Here is a 7,625-nt window from a genome sequence, read left to right as displayed (position 1 = left end):
TCCCATGCTTGGATCCCTATTATAGGGAGGGAAAAAAAGTGTTGGGAGAGAGACAGGCATAAGTTAAAGACAAAGCACTGCCAAACTCTGCAATGCCACAGTATACACTAACTATTTGGGGAAAAGGAGATAATCCACAAAACCCTTCATAATGAAAAGGATATTGCACTCTAGAAGGAGTTGACAGGCACAGTTTCCTGTTATAGTAAAAGAACAAAGTGCAAGTTTTTCCTTAATGTTTGTAAATGGCAGCTGTTTCTTATGTAAAGTGTGTGTTCCAGGTTCCAGTGACTCATTAGCTTGGTTACTGCTAAGGACCTTTATACAAAAAAATTTTGTTTACTGAGTTGAATGCTAAGATGAATTTCTGATGCACCATAACAAATAGGGAAGAGAAAAATCTTAGAAGAGAAAGCCTGGAAGAGCAGGGATAGTCACAGATTCAACATCTACAGCTGATCAGGTCTTTGAATCCCTTCAGAAGTTCCTTCACAAAAGCACTCAGTATTTAAAATGCTTGTCAGAGCCTTATGTTCACGTACCTAGGCTTCATTCCCTGGGAACCCTTGGATTATGCGTGCTTTATTATCAGTGTCTTAGAGTCTCCCATGAATATCTGTTTGTTCTACCAAGTCATTGCTTGATTTGGTACAGCTATCTGCCTTTGAAGAAAAGCAGAGGACTTATTGTTCTGCAAGAGTGTGCCTATAAGGATAGATATGTATTGATACATATACCAAAAGCAGCATCTTCAGTGGAACTCTTTAGGAGTGGTGTTAATTCATGAGCGTGAAAAGGCATTTCAGTTTTTTTTTTTTTTCACAACAAGTAACTGTTTTATGTTTTTACATGTATTTAAAATAGAGAAGTGAATTTTCTCTTTAAGAAATTTTCAATTTTACGTGGAAAATATGTAGGAGCCTTCACCTCAAAGGAATTTTTGTGGCAAAGAGAAGTTTTATACTTTAAACACAGAGATTACAATGAAAATAAAGGCAACCATTTTGTAGAACAGCTGTCTTTATGTAGATRCTGGGCTTTATAAATTGTGGATAAGTAGGACAAAGAGGAAAATGAAAAACTTTCTCAGGTGAAGGACTTAGGACTGAAGGATGGGAGGACTTTCTTAGGTGTTCTCCCCTTTCTCAGGGAGAAAACATTATTAAAAATATTATTATTTTCCTTCTTACTATGTAAATGTTCATATGCACRTGTATGTAGATGAGAGATTGCTTGCACTCTGAAGACCATCTGCCCCGATGTAGATTATGGCTGCCTGATAAAATAGGTCATGAAAGAGCTCTCGGCAGCTTTTGATGTTTCTGGGAGCAGAGATAGCAAAATGCCAGGGACAGCCTGCCTTTGGGTTCCCATCGTGTGCCCAGAGTAGGGGAGCTTGGCCAATCCTATATGCACCCTTGCTAATGCTGATCTTGCGTAGTGTAACTACGTGAATGCCCATCAGGTGTGCTCTGGGCTGCCAGTCACACAGCTGAGCCTAATCTGTCTCCTCAGCTCACAAAGGTCTAATAATGGGACCCACCTGTCTAGGTGCTAGCTAAATGCAATCTTATAACAGTAGTGCTATGTCAGTGAGTTATAATTTTAACACAGGCTTTTTTTTTTGAGCCGGTAGTGTCCATTAGCAATTTAGAGCCACCTCTTTATGGTTTTGTTGGCAGCCTACAAGGAAAAGTTATGCAGTGAGCTCTCTGAAAATGCATCAGCAGAATGCATTTTGTAGTTCTTACAATTCTCATTTATGTTAATGCAACTGTATTATTCCATTTACATTCTGGTAGTACTTGAAGCCTGAATCAGAAGCTGGATTTTCCAAGGTGCCAGATGTATCTGCATTAAAAATCAGGCCTTGTCCTAGTGTCTTACTCTTCCTTAACAAGGTAGCTGTAATACTGAAAGTAAACTTGTAATTGGTAAAATACTTTGGCGATGGAAACCTTATAGTATGGATCTGAGTAATTATGGGATTTGGGCACAACTTTGTATGCGCCCTTTTTTTTGGCATAGGAAATTAAAAACAAAAAAACAAAAAAACATTAACCCTTGATGAAGTGTGTCTGTATGTATAAGCAAGCCTACAGTACTTAGGAGCCTCTTTTGGCAAACTATATGTTCTGTTATCTTTAAAGGTGTTACTGTGTTATGTGAACCAAATATATGCTCAGTCTGTATTTTTTACAATGGTATTTATTTGACATTTATAATAGTACTTGTTAATTTTTTTCCTTTGCTGTTGGTGATGAGGAAGGTTTCATGAAGAAAATTTTCTTATTTCTGTGGTTATGTCATCCAACTTTGCTTTCTCTGACCTATCTCATTTCACCCACTATAGTCATCATCCCTGCTCCTGCTGGTACAAGCTGTTGTCCCAGTCTGCTCCAACCTTTCTTTCTTTCTTTCTTTTTTTTTTTTTTGGTGAGCCTTCTTGTTTATTCCAAATCCACCAAAATTGTTCTAGTCTCCTTGTGAGTGGCTGCAACTATAATTGGCTTTCCTGCTGGGGCTGTTACTTATTTTTGTAAGGGGTTTTATGCTTCCTGTTTTTTCACTGAACCCCAGAATGGTTGGTGTTTCATGATGAGATGTCTGTGCTGACTCAGTGACAGTTTCTTTTTCTCTTACCTGCGCTACCATTTTGCGTCTTGCCATTCTAACCATCATGATTCTATTTTGTTAATCTTTCTTTCTTTTTAGTCGACAGATGCTCATTTATGTAATTTTTCTTCCCCTCATCCCTGTCCCATGCACCTGCCACACTTGTTTTGCTCTGCCTTTTATTTGACTGCTCGGATGGAAACAAGGCATACACATGCACATATTTTATGCATGCTTTCTTTTCTCTGCTTCCCTAATGACTTTTGCTACTATGACCAATTTCAACCACATCTGAGAGGGGCAAAGTTCTCTGGGAGAATTAAGCTCCTATCCATTCTGTGAAAACAAGCAGCAGTGTAAGAGAGAGACACTGTAAGTGTTTTCATGTGTGTGTTATTGGACACTAGAGAATCCATGCTGCAGAGAACACTTTTAAAAATGCTCTGAGGAGAGACTTTCAAGTGAAGCTTATACTCATGATGAAGATCCATGGGAAATCAAGTTGCATTCATTCGTGTTTTAGTCTGTGATTTCTAGTACTTTAACAGAAGGCATGCTTTTAAGAAGTTTCACTAATGCGCGCATTTCTCAGTTGCCAGTGTATACTAACTTGTGCACATTGAACTTGACAAATCCTCCATTGCAATTATATCCATCTAAATACTGCAATATACATATCTGTTTAAAAAAAACTTGTTTGTTTACTATGGTAAAGAATATAGGGCGTAATCTCTTGAATTTGCTGTGGAGACTTGTTATCTTGACAGACTTGTATTTCTGTCTCTTTTGTATGCACCTGAGAGCTGCTTTTGAGAACCTTTTTGTTTTCTCCTTTTTTGGTCTTCACAAGCTGGTGTTGGGCAATTTTCTCCTATCCTATAAATAAATCTTGCCCATACTTAAGCATTCTGTATATGGTAAATGCAGGCAAAAAAAATACTTTATGAGTTTATTTTTAGTCTTCATTCTTTCAAAAGATGCTGGTTGAATGCAGTCTCTCTTCCTTTGACTATATTTTTCTTGACAAAGATTATTGTACTAAGACTGTCAATGGAAATGCATGAAATAGAGGAAAAACTATAGAGCAGCAAAAGTTGCTGTAATCCTTTTGGTGTGGCCATTTCACAGGCAATATCAGCTTAGAGGGGAAAAGTAAGTTCACAGTTCAGTCTCTATTTGTAGATAGTTCATGTTTCATTTCTGAAATATGTTAAAGGAATAACTTCTGTTTTAATATAGTCCTGACATGGGGATGAGTATTGGTATAGGTGACAGAATTTACTTGGACTGTTGCAGTTCTGATTTAAAGCTTTTCAGAGCACTTCAGATACTCTGAGAGTTTGTGGTGTGTCAATTCTATTTTTGCTTTGCTCCATCTGGGTGAAATTCTCTTTATCTTCCATTAGTTTCAGTAACATTTGTCCACCCCCACTCTAGTATCTGAGTTGGAGCTGCATTAACGGGAGTACTGTTCATCAAAGTAAAACAAGAGGCATCCGTGTAGGGGTATACAGTGAAAGGACTGCACAGGTCAGTGCTTTTGCAAATGGAGGAGCAAATGCCTGGCAGGGGGTGTAATATGTATGAGAAGCAAACCTTATTTCTCAGCTACAGACCACTGCTGCTAGACCTTGGCGTTGTTAAATGCCCTGTCTTGCTCCTCTTCCTTCTCCCCCTATGACTTGGCATCAAATGGGAATACCTTTCTTGCAGCATTTCCCACCTCGCAACGTTTCCCACCTGCCATTTCAGGCAAGAGTGAACAGTTTGATGCAGCATACGTGGTAATACATTTGGCTGTTACTTGCTGCCTCTACCAGTCCATACCACAAACCCTGGCCTAACCGCAGTGCTTGCTCTCTTAACTGCTTCCCTTAGCACTCCCTCTTTGGTGAAAGATAATCCTTCATTACTGCAGGTGGAGACGTTTTAGATGAAGTGAAACAGTGGATGCTATTAGCAATTAGGTATCTCCTGCTTTCTGAGTTGTCACTAAAATTACAAGGGTTCTTTACATGTGATGCTAGAATGCTTTCTGAAACCGGAAAATTAAATATGTTCTTCAAAATGATTGTGCTGGAGAGAGACATATAGAGATGTCACTGAGTGATCAGACTTGCCTTACTTAGCTTTGCTCTTGCTTTCTAGTGTAACTGAAAGAGCTGCTTCCCCACCAGTCCCCAGGTTGAATACCTGAACATAACTATAATTAGGTTGTCTTTCTATAGAAAAGGAAGAAAAAAGAATGTTAAAAAAAAAGAAAGAAAATTGATAGCACCTGACAATGGGACTTCAGAATCTCTGAGGAGTGTTTAAAGACTCTTTGATGAGTGGTTTTAGTTTTTATCATTGTTGACTACTACATTTCTTAAAGTTGCCCCTAACTAAGCATACAGGGTTGGTTTAGTTTAAATCATACATGCAGTGCAAAACATTTCTAACACGGTCTGAAAGGAGCATGGAGGAGGAGTTCCAGGCCTGGGTTGTCTAAGGAAGGAGGAGGAAGGTCTGGCCAGTGCAACTCCAAAGAGAAGGAGTAACAGGTATAATAGAATTTACTGTGAGCAGTTTTTAAAGATTTATATTGGACCTAGCTGCAATTTTATGAGCCTGTTGTATCCAGATGAGCTGAATCATCACTGACATAGTCCCGTAGAAGGAAAAAACATGTGAAACAAAGGACTTAGTAGCACAGCAAGACTCATGTTTATGACAGCCTCTGAAAAACGTGTTTCTGTAGCCAGTCAAAATAAAATTCCAAAGCTAAGCTGTCTGAGAGGCATACACATACAATAATAATTTGAGTTGTAGAGTGGCATAAATGGGCAATACAACTTTGGCTACTGTAGGAGAGAAGTTGTTTTAATCTGTAATGCAGATCTCAGAAGCTGTATAATGAACATGAAGAAAGAATATAAGATAATCATGTAACTTAAAATTACTGTGGAGGAAGTTAGAATAGTTTTAAGTTACTGTATAGTGCAAAATGGTCTTCATCCATTAGAATGAAAATTTATAGAATGTTTACTTAAGAGTTTCCAGCAGGAGGCCAGACAGAAAATCTATGCATTGATCTCTGGATCTGTCACTTTCAGCAATTCGCTTTACAGTCGTCATAGATCTGTTAATAGATCCCCTTTCTTTTTCTGAAGGGAACTTGATTCTTTCAAGGATGTCCTACAACATATAGCTGAGTTTCAGAGACCTAACAAGGAACAAAACTTTCAGTTAATAGACCGCAGCAAAGAGTGGATCAGTCTGTTTTGTGGTGTGTCCTCTGTAGTTAGCTTGTGAAAGCTTTCACAGCTTATGGAAGTAAAGCATAGCATTCACTGGACAGCGATCAGCTCTGGCATGCTATGTTTTTCCACAAAGAATAAAACTTTGATTCGCAACAAGTTATCACAACAATAAATAGATCAATATTCCAGTATCCCATATTCTTCCACCAACTGGTATGGTGGAGACCTAACAGGTTGACAACAACATATCATTTTTTGCCAATCAACAACTAGCTACAGCTAACTTCTCGCTGTTAGGGCAACCTGTAACACTGATGCATTGTCATCCCCAGTGATCTATTTGGACACAAAGCTGACCCAACAGGAGAATTGCTGGGAGGGGCAGTCATAGTAAACTAACCCTACAGGCTTGGAAGGCCACCTCCATGCAACTAACTACAGGTCTACTCAGATTTAAGAGCTTTGGTGGATGAGCTGGTTTGTGTTAGGGATTGTAGAGGGAAAAGTAGTTTAGAGTGTTAAGCAACAATAAAGATATGAAGACCCACTGAAGAAGGTCAACTGCATGTCACAGGTACCCTGATCTAATTCCTGTTTTTGAAGGAATCATTTTTGTCCTACACTGCAATAAGCAAACCCCTGTTTAGGTCCTGATACAACTTAAGCTAAGCATGCTACAACAACATTGGTCCAGCTGCAAATGGAATTTGGCTAGTAAAATGGAAGAATCCCAGAGTGTTGAGGAGGACTAAGTTATGGCAAATTCTTCCATGCTCTTCAAGTGCACCAGAGATACTGTGAGGTACTACCATGTTGTCTCCAGGTACTACTTTCTCAAAAAGGAACAGACTGACTGTATCTTGGGTAACTAAGGAAACAAGGAGTTTCCTGCAAAAAACCAAGTTGTCAAATCATAGTTGATAACTCTCAGATTTTTAAAATGTTTGTTATAGTTTATGTATAATTTGAAAGCATGTCAGTGTCAGCACTTTCACAGCATTGTGGTTTGAGAGACACTGAACTGAGGATTAAGGGATGGATGGTGTTATTTAGCTGCAAGGTTGAAGAAAAGAAGTAGAAAACCATTCTATCTGGATGAAGCAACTCGTGGTACATGGAAATATCCTTGTAGCATGTGTTTTTGTATGTTGGTCAGCTTTTGTGGCAGGTACATAGGAAAATGATATGGTTCTACAGAGTGTGCAAAGTGTAAGTAAAACTCAAGTGAAATCTAAGGACTGTGTCACATGAACAAAGTATGTATTGGTGGTTCCACAATAAAAATATGTATATGGAGCAATTGTCCTTTGGTAAATGCAAGGTCATCTGAAGCCAGTTATCCTTCAGTACAAAAGAAGATTCTGCCCAGCTAGCTCAGCTGGTAGAGCATGAGACTCTTAATCTCTGGTTTGTGGGTTCAAGCCCCACGTTGGGAGCCCAAAATTCTTATACAAACCCAAGAATAGTCCATCCCAATGAGCAAGAAGTCAAGCAAAGGGGCAGCTAATAGGTATCTCTTTGCTAGGGAGTAGCTCCTGGCAAAACTCAAGCATAAGAAGGAGGCATACAGAAGGTGGAAGCAAGGACAAGTAAGCTGGGAGGAATATAGAGATGTCTGAATATGCAGGGATGGGGCTAGGATGGCCAAGGCCCAAGTGGAGTTTAATTTGGTGAAAGATGTCAAGGACAACAAGGGCTTCTATAAATACATTGAGTAACAAAAGGAAGACTAGGGGAAAGCTACTGAATGGAGCAGGGGCCCTAGTG

The 7,625-nt window shown here is 39.1% G+C and overlaps 1 non-coding gene across 1 annotated transcript; it reads left to right on the top strand.

The window, feature by feature from the left end:
• Positions 1 to 7,221: 7,221 nt before the first annotated feature.
• TRNAK-CUU lies at positions 7,222 to 7,294 on the top strand. The gene has a single exon. It is a non-coding gene; the product is annotated as a tRNA-Lys (tRNA).
• The last annotated feature ends 331 nt before the right edge of the window (positions 7,295 to 7,625 follow it).

Source organism: Apteryx rowi, unplaced genomic scaffold, assembly GCF_003343035.1.
Source record: "Apteryx rowi isolate R43461 unplaced genomic scaffold, aptRow1 scaffold_470, whole genome shotgun sequence".
NCBI classification, from domain to species: domain Eukaryota; kingdom Metazoa; phylum Chordata; class Aves; order Apterygiformes; family Apterygidae; genus Apteryx; species Apteryx rowi.
The sequence above is the reverse complement of the archived record's forward strand: the minus strand, read 5'-3'. Positions and strand labels throughout refer to the sequence as shown.